Source organism: Strix uralensis, chromosome 18 (assembly GCF_047716275.1).
Source record: "Strix uralensis isolate ZFMK-TIS-50842 chromosome 18, bStrUra1, whole genome shotgun sequence".
In the NCBI taxonomy this organism is placed as follows: domain Eukaryota; kingdom Metazoa; phylum Chordata; class Aves; order Strigiformes; family Strigidae; genus Strix; species Strix uralensis.
Genome location: NC_133989.1, coordinates 5,156,453 through 5,170,729, shown reverse-complemented (window position 1 = coordinate 5,170,729; position 14,277 = coordinate 5,156,453). Strand labels below are relative to the sequence as shown.

The 14,277-nt window shown below is 39.8% G+C and overlaps 1 long non-coding RNA gene across 1 annotated transcript; it reads left to right on the top strand.

Annotated features, from left to right (window-relative positions):
- The first annotated feature begins 64 nt into the window (after nucleotides 1–64).
- On the top strand, nucleotides 65–1,988 carry LOC141951513 (uncharacterized). The gene is made up of 3 exons (XR_012631373.1): nucleotides 65–133; nucleotides 1,156–1,239; nucleotides 1,949–1,988. It is a non-coding gene; the product is annotated as an uncharacterized LOC141951513 (long non-coding RNA).
- Nucleotides 1,989–14,277: the final 12,289 nt, after the last annotated feature.

Below are 14,277 nucleotides of genomic sequence, written 5' to 3'. Positions count from 1 at the left end.
TGATCCTTCACAGCCTAGTTCAGTTTCGTATTAATACCATCCCTCTCCCTGTATGCAGGCTCCGCTGGGTATTACAGATCACGCTGCTCTACCACCTGTGTCTGTGGAGGCTGGAAAAGAAGTGATTACTGAGGTAACTGCCTGTTTCGTTAAGTAAATGCCCTGTTTTATACCACTTAAATTGGTAATCCCAAGAATGAGGTTTGATATTAATAATAGTGGGAAGAATAATGTAATATAGTTCAGTTAGAAAATAAGTGTCACTTGTTGGAGATTCCACTGGTATTTAAAATACTGTTGACAAGTTACTTTTTTTCTAACAGCTTTCGGTTTGTGTCTGTCACTTCTTTTAATTAGTTATTGCTCTAAACATTTGGAAGTGTAATTTCTTCCAAAATTCTTATCACAGTACTTGAAGTGATATGCATGAGATTTTATTCAGTTCTTGGCATAAGTGAAATGGAACCTTCATTCTTCGGATATCTATCAGAAACATGCTGGTCAACATCTTCTACTTAACATACTCTAAAAGTGTTGACAGGATTTATGAGTATTTTTATGACTATAAGATGTACTTCTGGGGATTTGAAGGCTTTTGAGTTTGTTCTGTGGATTTTTGTACTGTATTCTCTAACAGATGGCTATTTTCGTTGTAAAGAATGCCTGAAGGAAATTCTGGTCTACATCAGTAGGTGACTGCCGTGTGTTCTGTTCATAAGTATGTAGTGATCACCAAGAGACCCTAAGAACAATCTGTGTCTTACAGCAGGCAAAGAAAAAGTAAACCAGCCTTTTTTATGTATGTGAGAACTCAATTCCACATAGTTAGGAGCTAGGATTACCTGTGTAAGTAGACATTGTAAAGTTCTGAGGTCATGTTTGGTGCCATTAATGAAAAGAAATCCAAGAAATTTAGAGGAAGAAACATATTTAATTACTGGAGATTACAGTTTGTGACTCCATGTGCACATGGAGTACGTACTCATAAGAAGAAACAGTCCCTGGACAGAAAAAGCTGCAATGTAACTGGAGAAGACAGCACAAGAGAAATGGATGCAACAAAGAGAATGATAATTGGATTTATTTGTATCTGAAAGAAATGTTAGTACTTGACTTTATGCTGGTCAAACCTGAGATACTATGTCTGTCTTCCAGGATGGCCTGTGCGCTAGTTGCAAGACATTCCAAGTAAGACACCTTGATTGCATCATACAGTCAGTGGACAAAATACTGGGTCAGGTAAGAAATGAATGTTGAATCCCTCCTTTGTCCAGTTGGTTTGTAAGAATGGGAAAAAAGGCTTGCAAAACTGGAAAGCTGCTGTGACTTCAGCTACTCTCTCAGCCCACATCTAAGAAGCATTACAATTGAAAGCAGGGGATATATTTGATGGGGAAACCTTCAAGACTTCCTTGTTGAAAATGCCTTATCTCCTAGACTTCTTGCTGCCTCTGGCTGGTCACCCAGCATTTACTGCAAGGCTGGGGTCTGTCACCTGTAACAAATTCTTCAAGATGGGGAAGTAGGGCTGAAGTGCTTTCTGTTGCTGTGCAGCGTTAAAGTTTGGTTGCCTGCTCTTTCACTTCTGTGCGATCAGGGAAATGCTAGTTCCTCTTGCCCTGTCCTGCCTGGCCACTGCATGTTCACAGGCCTGTCCCCATGTCTCCTTGGGCTGGACTGCGTGCCTCCATGCACTCATGTTTGCTTGATAGCTGTCTGGTCCAGGACAGATCAAATGCTCTTTTCTGCCTCGTTTGTACTGTAGGGGAAGTTCAGGCTCTGGTGCTTATGCAGCTGAGAGTTTCAGTAAAACTTTTCCTTATCAGAGAAAGACTCATAACTCTTCACTGTAACCTCCTGGCTAATCTGCAGACCATGAGTTCCCTTAATTTCCAAAAGGGCAGTAGGAGCCTCCATGATGATTTGCATTGTTTCTTCCCTTCTTTAGAAACTGTATTACCAAAACACGCTGGAAGATTACGGGGCCATCTATGAACCTTGCAGATACGCTGAGGAAGGAGAACTAGAGCGAAGTAACTCCTTCTGCTCTCTCTCCGTTGGCAGTGAGGACTTGCCTGTTGATTTTTTGAACACTCTGGGACCAAAGTTTTCTACTCTGGAAGAAATCTGTCAGAAGCAATTTCCATTATTCAATTAATTTCAGAAGGTTGTGACTACTTTGTGGTGTTGCAAAGACTTCTGGCGGAAGCACTGACAAATTCAGACAAAAAGAACCATCTGCACTTGAAAGTGTTGCAGTATGGTTGCACCATGAATACCTGGCCTTTTATTTCTCCTGCCTACACTGTTTGTATGTCTGCAGCCAAGAACGCGACGTGTCTGGAAGGTCTGCTCTACTTGGCAGAGATGGTGAAGTGACTTTGGTATATTCTGTGCAGACTTACACAACAGAGTATCTGATATTAAGGCTCCTCAATTTAGTATGCAAAGTTAAAAAACCAGATCTACTAGGCTAGAAATTCCAGTCAGGGTTCCATATAGAAATAAGCCAGTATTGAACAGAGAAGGCAATTACCAGCTAAACCAGCGATACAGTCCTTTCTCTGGTAAGTGGTCTCCTTAAATCCAAGGTTAACTTTAGTGCACTGCCGTGTGGATCTGACTCGGTGATCAGATTTTTTATTTTATATGATACTGAAACATCGAAGAGAAAGTGCACTTATACTCTTTGTGTGACTGTAACTGCACCATGACCTGAGAGGTCTGCACCATCCTTGCCTTTTAGCATGAAACAGGCACTTATTTAGTGCTTGCATGCATATGCTGGCATCTGGTGGCTATTAGTATATTACACTATTGTAAATTGCTAAGAAATTGTTGATAGAGGACAAGATATGATTATCCCTTTCATTCAAATAACTACCTTCTCTAAATCAGCTACAAGTGACTGTGGTGAGGAAATTCATGGGTTTCCTCAAGTGCCATTGATAAAACAGATGGAATTATAAGGAAAGGATGGTATCAAATTTCCCTATATGGAAACCACAGATGTGTCACTGTTAAATTTTGTGGTTTGTACATCTCTGAATGTGTGCAATTGACCTATGCTTAGTTACAGCATGATGGCTATTGGTGTTACAATACATGAATGAGGAAAGAATAGCTTAGAAGGTAGTATTCTGCCATTAGGTAAGTTATATATGCAATAAGAGATGGAATTAGTCACAAATCTTACTTCTGTTCTATTACAGTTCTGTGCTAAAAGAAAAATGCTTTTCCTAAGGGAAGCACTAAGTCTGGTATCTAAGGCTCTGTTCTTCTGTTTCAAAGTTTACTTAAACAATAAATTATGCTTTTGCTCAGATGATATTAACTAATAATTCAAGGCTGGAAATCTCAGTCAAGTGTGATTAAAGAATTTATCTGAGTGGCAGGCAGCTAAGTTTTCCTAAATGCCATCAGCAAGATCTGTTTACACAATAAATCACTACTCTGATAAACTGTCCTTAACTTATAATTCCAGATGGAAGGCTTCAAGTCAGGCCAGTCATTTAGCAGCACTGCTAATAACCAAGATGACTTTTTTATTGCAAACTATAACCATATTGGTAAGATTAGAATTGTGCTGTGTTTTGCTATTTCTTCTGAAAATTATGCAAGATTAAAAATAATAATGAAAGTAGTCCGTGCGTTTCTTGTTTGTGTAAACTTGCGTTGGGTCTATAGCACACCATGCTTCCAAACACCAAAGCATTAGATGTGATCAGACCCACAGTTGCTAATGCCAGAAAAAGTTGTCTCTCTCTTGCATGGAAAAAAAAGAACTGTTTTAATGAAAAGCTATTGTATAGCAAATGAGAATGTTCACTGGAGGTTCTTACAATCATATACAATGTGCCCATTCAGGTAGTAACATTCATTATTTCAGTGTCTTCAAGGATTTAGAAGACTTATACACACTAAGCTAATACAGCTTCCCAGCATCACTGTGAGGTAAAGGTGTAGTGTTTACACTTCAAAGAGCAGAAGTTTAGGCTGAGAGAGCGGTTTGGTTGACCACAGCCACATGGAGAGCTTGCAGCAAACTAAGGAATGGCACTTCTCAGTTGTGCTCCTTGTATATCTTGCCTTTCACCTTTGCAGCAGCTTTTTATGCTGTTCCTTTTGACCAGACCTGAGGAATATGCACTCTGCTATGGTCATATCAAAACAGTACAAAATCTTTAGTATATAAAGTCTTGGAGCAAACAGTGATGAAAGTAACAAATAAATAAAACCTTCGTTTTACAGGTAAGGGACTGATACACAGAAATCCTAAGTCAATTCCCATAATCAGAAAGAGACTTGCAGAATGGATCTAGATTTTGAGAATCCCCTTTTGGCTCTGTAACCCTTGAAGCATCATTATACTCATAATTCCTGCCACGCCCTGTCAGTTATGTGATTACCTGGACAAAAAATATTTCTCCTTTTTCTCACTAAGCATTTTCAGTCACAAATTTGGTGATGTGACACTTGAAGTCCTGTTAACGATTACATTGTTCGTTGATCATTTTGCCTATGGTAGGCCAATGTATATACCACGTATATCCCACGTAAGCGCATAATGAGGAGTTGTTTATTTGAACAGTTGTTCTGATATTTTAAATGTCACTAGGTGCTTTTTAATAGAAATGAGTAATTTTATGTAGGAATGACAAAGCATGCTACAAACACCTAAATAACGACTTGAACTGCTTAAAGCTATTACGATCCCTGTTGCCAAAATACGGACAGGTAATCTGTTGTGCATCAAGTGGGGGTGTCTGGACAACAGCAAAACTCAACAGAGGATCCAGAAAGTCCAGCATTGTAGGTCTGTGTCTCAGGTCCATATGACAACTACTTCTTTCTCCATCTGTGTGTAAGGTTTGAGGTGACATTTCTTCTCAAATGGGAGTGAAGGAAACCTAAATTAGTTTATTAATATCCCATTGTCTTAAAAACTAGAAACATCTGCTTGAGACACCAGTAACTTTTTTGCGGAGTTTGGCAGAAGGGAGGTCCAGGCTGTACCTCCACTACTAAATTACTACTATCAAAAAGGTTTCTTTAGAGGCTCTCATGAGACACAACGATTACTAAGTAGTGAAAATGAGGCATAAATCAGAGCATTTCTCACCTACATCACACATTTGCATCAATCACACTTTCAAAGACACTACTGCAGGAAGCTAGCCACTAAACAGCTTTTAACTGTGAGGCTGAGGTCTACACCAGGAGACAGACAGAATTCCATGTCTGGAGGCAGCACGTTTACTTGTGCCACATAACACACTTAATATTATGATGATATCCCAATCAGGCTTTGGGCCTCAAAACTGCTGTTACCCTGTCACCACTGAGGGTGAGAGCAAACCATCAGACTCCCAGTCACTGAGGGAGCTTTCAAACGTTCACATGAAGGTTGATGCGAGGTCCTGCCTGACACATACCCCTTCTCCACCGGTGCCTTGTGGAGCCATAAATCTGGGCTGAGGGACAGGATCTTTAGTCAAGGCAACTTGCCACATTTTTTCCCAAGGCCCCTCTGCTTGTGTCTGCTTGTGCTTGTGCCCTCCCCAAAAAGCCAGGCAGGCAGCTCGTGCATCGCCCGCAGAACCACACAGAAATAGCCATTGCTCAGGGGACAACGGCAGGGCTGGTGTCAAGGGAGCGCTGCCTATGCAAACACAAGTATGTATTATCGATGGCCTCAACTTAGGCTTTGCTTGTACATAATGGCAGAGGAAGCACATGAAGTCTCTGGTTTGTTCAGGATCTGCTTTAAACTAAGTACCTCCATGGCTTGCTGTTTTGTAAATGCTGGTGATGGGCTATAGTGTTTCAATTACCTGTTCACAGTGAGAGGTCTAATCACGATGTCTGTGAATCCCCATTACTTCTGGCCCCTGCTGTGCCCAAGTCAGTGGGAGTCCCAGCAGCACAAATGTTTACCTCCACACAGTCTTCATCTCTGTCTTTGTTTTGCCTCATTTATAAAAATCTTACTTAAAAGTAAATGACACACAATCAGTAAAGGGGAAATTAATCACACTGGAACTAAACTTCTGACACTGAGTTTTAAAGGAAACAAGAGAGACTGATCATAGGATGGTCCTACAGAGAGTGGATGTCATCACGTTAACAATAAAATCTTCTTGTCTCAGACAGAAAGCATTTCCCCTGTCTGCTATTTCCTCTACTCTGCTGAGCAATAGCAGATCCCCCGGGATCTTTAGGCTGCCACAGAAGGAATATAAGTTTTACTCAAATCTTTCTGTGCCAGTTTGGGGTCATTTTCTCCCTTCTGAAGGATCCATTTGTCCTGATTAAGGTATTACAAGAAGTCATTTAAAGGACAAATAAATGACAAGAGATTTTGTCAGTGGAGGGTAAGCCACATGCTGAGTAGGCTATAATTAGTTTCTTCTATTAATGCCTTAGGTGTTGTTGTATTTCACAATCCTAATAATTAAACACTTAGTAACAGAGTGTTTGATTAGTGTGTTAAAAAAATGCATAGGCCAACCTGGGGACTTTTCTCAAGGTTTTCTGTGAGCAAGCAGGGAACAGACGTTGTAGCACTTGTGGTAGTGGCAAAGTTTCTCAACTCAGTTCAAAAGCCACTACCACCTTCAAAGAAACTGAAAATGGGGTTTTTTCTTTCTTAACATGTGCTGATGCTGAAGACTGAGAATGAGAGAATGATGCCATTCCAGTGTGGCTTTCCATTTTAGCCTGTAATTGCACTTAGATGTGAAAGCTGGTAGTTGGGGAAAAGTGAGGGAAGACACATGCAAAGCACAGACAAGGAGATGCTGTACCACCACTTCCTTCTGCCATTTCTGCTCTTCACACTCCCATTATTTCACCATTTTCAAAAGTGATGAGAAGTCTTCAAAATGGAAACATCTACTCCCTTGTGCTAACCCTGCCAGTGAAACATGGCACATTGACCTGGATCTGACCAGGATACTTTCTTGATGTCTAGAATAACATAATTCACAAAGTCTACTGTACTTACATAATTCTATCCTGAATGCATGTTTCTTAGGACCTGGTATGTTTCTCAAGAAACAGAAGGCACTTGAAAAACTTGAATATTTAATGATGCCCACTTTGTTTTGCTTAACACTTGTGGTAGGAGTCTACTATTTCCAGTTACCCTAGGAGGTGTGAACTGAAACTCAAACTCACAAAATATTTTTTACTCTGAAGGATAAATCTCTAAATTTCTTCTGCTCTGCCTGTGGCACCTCTCTCCTGCTGAGGACGCTGCAGTAAACTGCAGTTTGCAAGATAACCATTCTATACTATGGAAAATGAGGCAAACTGAGGTTACAGAAGAGAGTGGAGGCCCTTCAGCCTTCTTCCCTGTCCCCTAGACAGACATAATTCCCAGTGTGAGATTTGGCAAGAGTGATTAAATGAATAAATAGAATAGCAAAGCTAAAATTTCCAGAAGCTCATACAACATCATCTGCTCTTTGCAGGTTCTTCTACCACTTGCATCAGAATAGTAACAGAGTGTCACACAGCACAGTTATCTCCAGTAATATATTATGCAACATGACTAACATCTTTCTGATTATCCCCAAGAGATGGAAACTCAGTCTTCTGAGATAATGGGGCTCTGATTAGTAAAATATCAGTATAAAAAGTATTATTTCATAAAACATAACTTCCCTAAATATATCAGTATTGTTGGGACCACATTTACAAAGATCTTTTTTGTACAATCTACCAATTATTCATAATAGCTGAATATGACATGTTATTAATAATTCAGTAGTTTTTGGTTTGTTCTAAATTCTATAAAATAAGAAAGAAAATTACTTCAGGGATTCAATTAGCAAATTATTTCCAGGCACTGATAATTACTAATGTTTCATGATAGAGGATTTCTTGTGTAAAGACAGTTCTGTAATCATCCAGAAGATGGCATACGTAGGCCAGTTATTGACCTTCTAGTACCAAGAAGTAAAACTAAGGATGGCTTACTAATACCCTATTTCAAAACAGATTTACTTATAAAAATTCGTATTTTGATATGGTCAGTGGAGAGGAGTTTTCTCCACTTCCAGGGAGGGGGCAGCTGCAACTTCTCTGGGCAAGCTGTTCCACTGCCTCACCACCCTCACAGGGAAGAATATCTTCCTTACATCTAATCTAAATCTACCCTCTTCCAGGTTAAAACCATTACCCCTCATCCTATCCCTACACCCCCTGATAAAGAGTCCCTCCCCACCTTTCCTGTACCCCCTTTAAATACTGGAAGGCCGCTATAAGGTCTCCTGGGAGCCTTCTGTTCTCCAGCTGAACACCCCCAACTCTCTCAGCCTGTCCTCATGGGGGAGCTGCTCCAGCCCCTTGAGCATCTTTGTGGCCTCCTCTGGACCCGCTCGAGCAGGTCCATGTCCTTCTGGTGTTGGTGCCCCCAGAGCTGGACACAGCACTGCAGGGGGGGTCTCACGAGAGCAGAGCAGAGGGGGAGAATCTCCTCCCTCGACCTGCTGGCCACACTTCTCTTGATGCAGCCCAGGACATGGTTGGCTTTCTGGGCTGTGAGCGCACATTGCTGGCTCACAGGCAGTTTTCCACCCACCAATACCCCCAAGTCCTTCTCCTCAGGGCTGCTCTCAATACACTCCTTGCTCAGCTACTCTCTGAGTGCGACCATCCAGCCAATTCCTGATCCACCGAGTGGTCCATCCATCAAATCCATGTCTCTCCAATTTAGGGACAAGGATGTTGTGGGGGACAGCGTCAAATGCTTTGCTCAAGTCCAGGTAGATGACATCAGTTGCTCAAACTGTAGTTCTTGACAATGTAAGTGTACTTGAGATTAGTATGAAATTTGCTAACTTGAAATCTGTTGTCTGTCACACTAAGGTTATGGTCCAGAAGTGAAACCATGGAGAAATGCAATTAAACAAGCAAACCTTCTTGGACCTTGGGTCAAAATCCTGATTACGCAGATCCTGAAAGTGATCTTGATAGACTCTGCATTCACAACTTTTTTTCTAGGCATTTGCAAAGTGTCACAGAATGTCATAGTTGAAGCCTCCCCTTATGAAAGGCCAAGAGCTGAGTTAGTAGAGTTGTTGCAAATCAGCTCTGAGATGCAATAGTTCAGTCATGTAGGAAGATTTGTAAACAGCTGGCAAGGCAAGCATCACATTTCTAAGTTCTGAATTCCAAGGAAGTGATAAAGGTCTAGGATTAGAAGACACGAGCATATTAATATAAAAGAGAAGCAAAAATACTCAACTTACCTACTGCTTTCAGAACTGTAAGACCATCACTTCATCATCCTTCCTGATCTTGACCAAACATCCATGAATATTAGTCCACATATTGTATGGGCAGATGTCATCTTTTATTCCTTGATAGAGCCTGAAACAAGAGATTCTAGTCCTTAATTAGGGCTCCAAGATGCTTCTACAATAAAAGTACTGTCAGACACAGAACTACCATTTGTGCTTTTTTTTTTTTTTCCCAACATATTTTGCAGGATATCTGTGAAAGGGTATTTTTTATCCCGTAATATTTGCCTCCTGCTCCAGAATAGCTTCTACATAACCAGAGATAGGAATCTCACATTAAAAAAAAAAAAAATCCATGTGTTTGTTTTCAAACATTTAGTTTAAGAAACATCAGCTATGGCCAGAACTATCATAAAAACACAAAAACTCAGTCCAGTTCATCTTGTCATGTTGCCAAGAATGCTGCTTAGATTAATACAAACACCATCAACCTATTTAATTGAATTGCATTTAGAAGAGATACGGAAAAGAGTTGAAGATGACTGTGGAAGCTGTACCAACAAATCTTCCAAAGAACATGTTACAGATTTTTATATGAAAAAAAGAATAGCAAATGTATTAGAAGGCACTGGCACTTACAGTTTTTCCTAGCAAAAAGTCAACATAAAGAAATGGCTTTTAGTTCAGAAACTGGAGTGTATTCTGGATCCTGAAAAGCTGCTGACACAGGCTGTAACTGGTGGAAAACCAACAGAACCTGTCATCTTCCTGTTATAGTACTGACAGTATAAAAGGTATTTTCATTTAGAAATTCATTTGAAAGCAGTAGTGACAAGTGAATTCCTATTTCCATCTACAGTGGAAAGAATTTCTCACTCCAGTGCCTGATCCTTCTTTCTGTTATGTTAAGGAAAATCAGGAATGGTTCTAGTAAAGCTAGTGTGCTCAAATGAAGCAAATGGAGAGGATGGAGCCCCATACATTTCTTGGTCAAAGTATCCATGACTGTGACCAGGAAATTCTACTTAAAGATGCCAGCACTACACAGGAGGAAACATGTCTTGTTCAAGAGAGGTTGTTTTGGAAAGTATATGTTCAAAAGGAGACAAACTTATGGAATTTGGAAAAAATAAGCTAAACTTTCCCAGCGATGTTGGAAGTTGAGAAAGCCCGGACTGTAGAATCTGGGCATCTTCTTACTCAGATATTCTTAGAAATCACAGTATAAAACAGCATCTCTTCAAATCCAAACTGGAATGAACAAGAATAAAGAATTCTGGAGTGACTCAACACTGAAGCTAAAAAGGCTTAATATTGCGTGTTAGCAGAGCACTGTACTGGGAAGGGTGTCATGCAAACCTAAACATAATTGTACTAGAGAGGTGCTGTGTCTCCAGAGCAACTTCTTACATGGAAGAGTACTGAAACTGCAAAATGCATCTTCAGACACAGCAGTGTCTCTTCACAAGAAAATCAGGACCTCGGGTGGAGGAGACAGTTTGTGTTTGCATCTTGTTCCAATAGAACAGCAAAAGGCAACTGGAGCATGCACCTATCATAGGAGCTGGGAAGCACTGCCAAGGCCAGTAATTAAGACATAATCTATGTTTTCTTGTTCGAATATCCAGGTGGCTCATGCCAAAACAGAGCCAGGGAGGAACCTGCCACTATGGTATGATGGATAATGGGGAAGTTTTGGCTCAAGTCTGAGCTGAAAACCTAAGCTAATATTGCTGTATACACCTAGTCATGGTACTCCAAATAAAGTACCCTCAGCATGAGAGGAAAATCAGCAAGCTAGATGTCCCAACAGGTTGATTGCTGATCTGCAACTCTGCAAATCATGCTTCATGAGATCCCTCTGTGACCCTGGGTAAGTTACTTGCAGCCAGATTTTAACAAAATATTCAGCAACTACCTCTGCTAGAATTAGTGGAAATTAAATGTCATGAATCTGTCTACTATATCTCTCCAGCTGTGAAATGGGAACAGTCCTTCATGTCTCAAAGAAATACTTCCAAAGATTATGAAGTGTTTTGCCAGGACAGTAATAGGAAGCTTGTAAGTATCCTAAACAGAAATACAAAGTTTTCCTGAACTGATGCTATGCTGATGTGCTGAATAAATATTGTCTTTAGTTTTTCAGCAATATTCAGGTTTATGAGCCAAATGAAAGCCAAGCATGGATGATATTTTTAATGTGCTGGATAAATATTCATCAGGATATGCATTTTTTAAGCTAAAGATCCAATATTATTTATAGTCTGTGCTTTCATGTAGAGAAGCTAGTTATATCAGAAATGTGGAGGAAAACTGACACCCTGCTATGAACTTGCTGGATTTTTGCTAACAAGACCATGATAAAGGTGAAACAATCATGTGCTTGACTTGAATGGAGAGTGTGGGAGTTCAACACCTCTGAAAAAATTGAGATTTATTTCAGTATCTTGTTAAACTTCAATGGTTAACTTTAGACATTCAAATAGTTCATGTAAGATACTTGGCAAACATCAGAGTGACACATTGGCAAAAACAGGCAAAAAACCCAAACAAACACATCTACTGATTTAAGATCCCAAGATCTTTCAGTGTAGGTGGTTTTAACATGGCATTATTGGGAATTTTGTCTAACGCTCAATACGCAGACTACATTCTTTGCACTTTATGGATTACTGGGGGGTGGGGGAAGGTATGTTTGAACAGGAGTTTGTTTTCTGTTTTACCAGATGAAGGCAATCCCTACAATCAACAAGTGGCAATTCACAACAAAAGGAACAGTTTTCCTTTTCAGCTGTCGTTTGGTTCATGGAAAATTTTTAGAACTGTATTCTGGGAATTAAGTATCCTGTTCCTTACTTAGATTGGAAGACTTAGAAAGTCCTCAGAAAATGTGCTTCCAGGTTTTGACTTCAGTTTATCAGGAAGGCTTTATGTAAAGCCAATAGCAACAGTGTCTCTCCTTCCCCCATGACTACTCAGAGACTGCTCTCAGAGTCTATGCTATTGTATACATTCCATCATTATGTGCTTCTAAAAATGAAAGATAGGGTAAGAAATTGCAAGGGGAATGAGTTAATACATAAACCATTATCATATTCAAGTGCTATACAACTGAATATCTTCTATTTAATTATGAGGCAGTAGAGTCAGTACAGTGTGGTGACATTAATCATTACAATACAGAAATTTTGTTACCATGGTGTTTTTTTTAAGAGGTAAATTAACATTGTCTAAGAATTTCCCTCCTCACACCCTCAGTCAAGCAGTAATCACTGTTTATAGGCATCGTGTCAAAAGGATATGTTGAGCTGCTAGAGCATCTGAGAGACCTTATTAAGTATTCCCATAATAGCTACCACCACCCTTATTTTGGCCCTAATGCAAAGGTATTTAATTTCCTCTGTCTCTTTGCACTTTTTAGCACACATTTTAGTAGTTTAATACCCTTTATCTAACATGAAGAATTGTAAACCATGTCTTTGTCCCTGCTTTTGGCTAGCCCACCGATCAGGACAGCAGAATGTGTCTATAAACCCTGTTTGCTCCTTTCTCCAGACCTCACACCAAGTGTAGCTCAACTGCAGAGAGAGAGTTCCTTTTGTGCACAAGCAAGTATTTATTAGAGTTTGCTCCTGCAAAATCTACCTATAAAGACCACAAGACAAACTGGATCTTTACCTAACACTCCAGATCCATCTCCATCACGCCTAACTCTTGGTTTTATGTCCTTTATGAGTCTTAGGGCTGTACAGCAGCAGTGAGATAATGGACTGGAGTGTTTTCTGGAATCAGACCAATTCCTGGGGAAAGGAAGCTGGGAGGCCTTGGATCAGGCCCAGGTTAAAGGTGCTGAGGAAGTATTTCTGGGCTGGGCTGAAGGTCTGCTGAATAGCTGTGGTCAGGGAGCAGACAAGAGGGAAAGGTTTTTTGGATGTGAGAAGCTGGAGCAGGTGATAGCATCTTTTAGACAGGAACTTGTGATTGTAAATCTATAGTAAAGTCAGCATGCCTATATGCACAAAGCTGAATTTTCTATTGAGGTAGATTGTGTCAATTATGCTGATTTTGACCACAAAATAGCCCCGGAAGACAGTCTAGATCATTGTTATGGCTACAAAATAAATATTCTGTTATTGTAGAGGGTAACCATTTTGTGCTTTCTGAACGGAACGACTATTGTCAATAAGTTTCGGTTAGAACTCCTAATAGAGCCTGAGGGAGTCAGACAACTCAAATGCCACTGAACTTCATAAACAGCTGAGTGCTTACATCCTTTAGGCTCCTCTTGTAAATCCTTCCCTTAAATTACAAATCTGGCCTATAAACACAGAAATCTATTAGATTGAAAAAAAGGTTTGCAATAAAGTATGGATCCATCCTAAATCCTTCGTTCATGAGATACTGATCAATATGTATTAAATATACATAGCTCTATTGCGTTAGCTCATCATTTGTAAAATCTTCTGACCTTGAACTGTTTTTCTTCTTAATTTCACTTTTTTCATTTTTTATTGCCAACTGTCTGAATCAAAGCTCTCTGAAATAAGAAAAATAATATTATTAATACTATGGTGATTGGCTCAGACTGTAGGCAAGGTGTGTAAACCTGTATCTTTTTGCTTACAGGCAAATCCCTCTTGTAGAACAGTTGCAGTTTTCTGTGTAGTCATTTGAAGTACATTTTCAGCTTCTAGTCTCCTGCTGGAGTGAAATTCAAAGGACGATGGACTGACTAGAATTCCTTTCTTGAATTTGTTTTGATTTTAGACAAACTTCAGCATTTCTGCCTTTTGGTTGGAATCACTTTTCTTGTTCCATCCATCAGAGAAATCATGCCTATCTCCTTTTGGCATAGAGATGCCATTTTGCTGTGAAAAATGAACTGCATGCAAAACAATCTGCATTTGCACAACCTATTTCGTAACAGTTTGTCAAGAAACCCTCTTAGTATTATTTCCTGAGACAACAGTGCTATTTCTAAGGATGCAAAATGATATCTCTGTCTGGCATATTACAGATTCTTAAATAC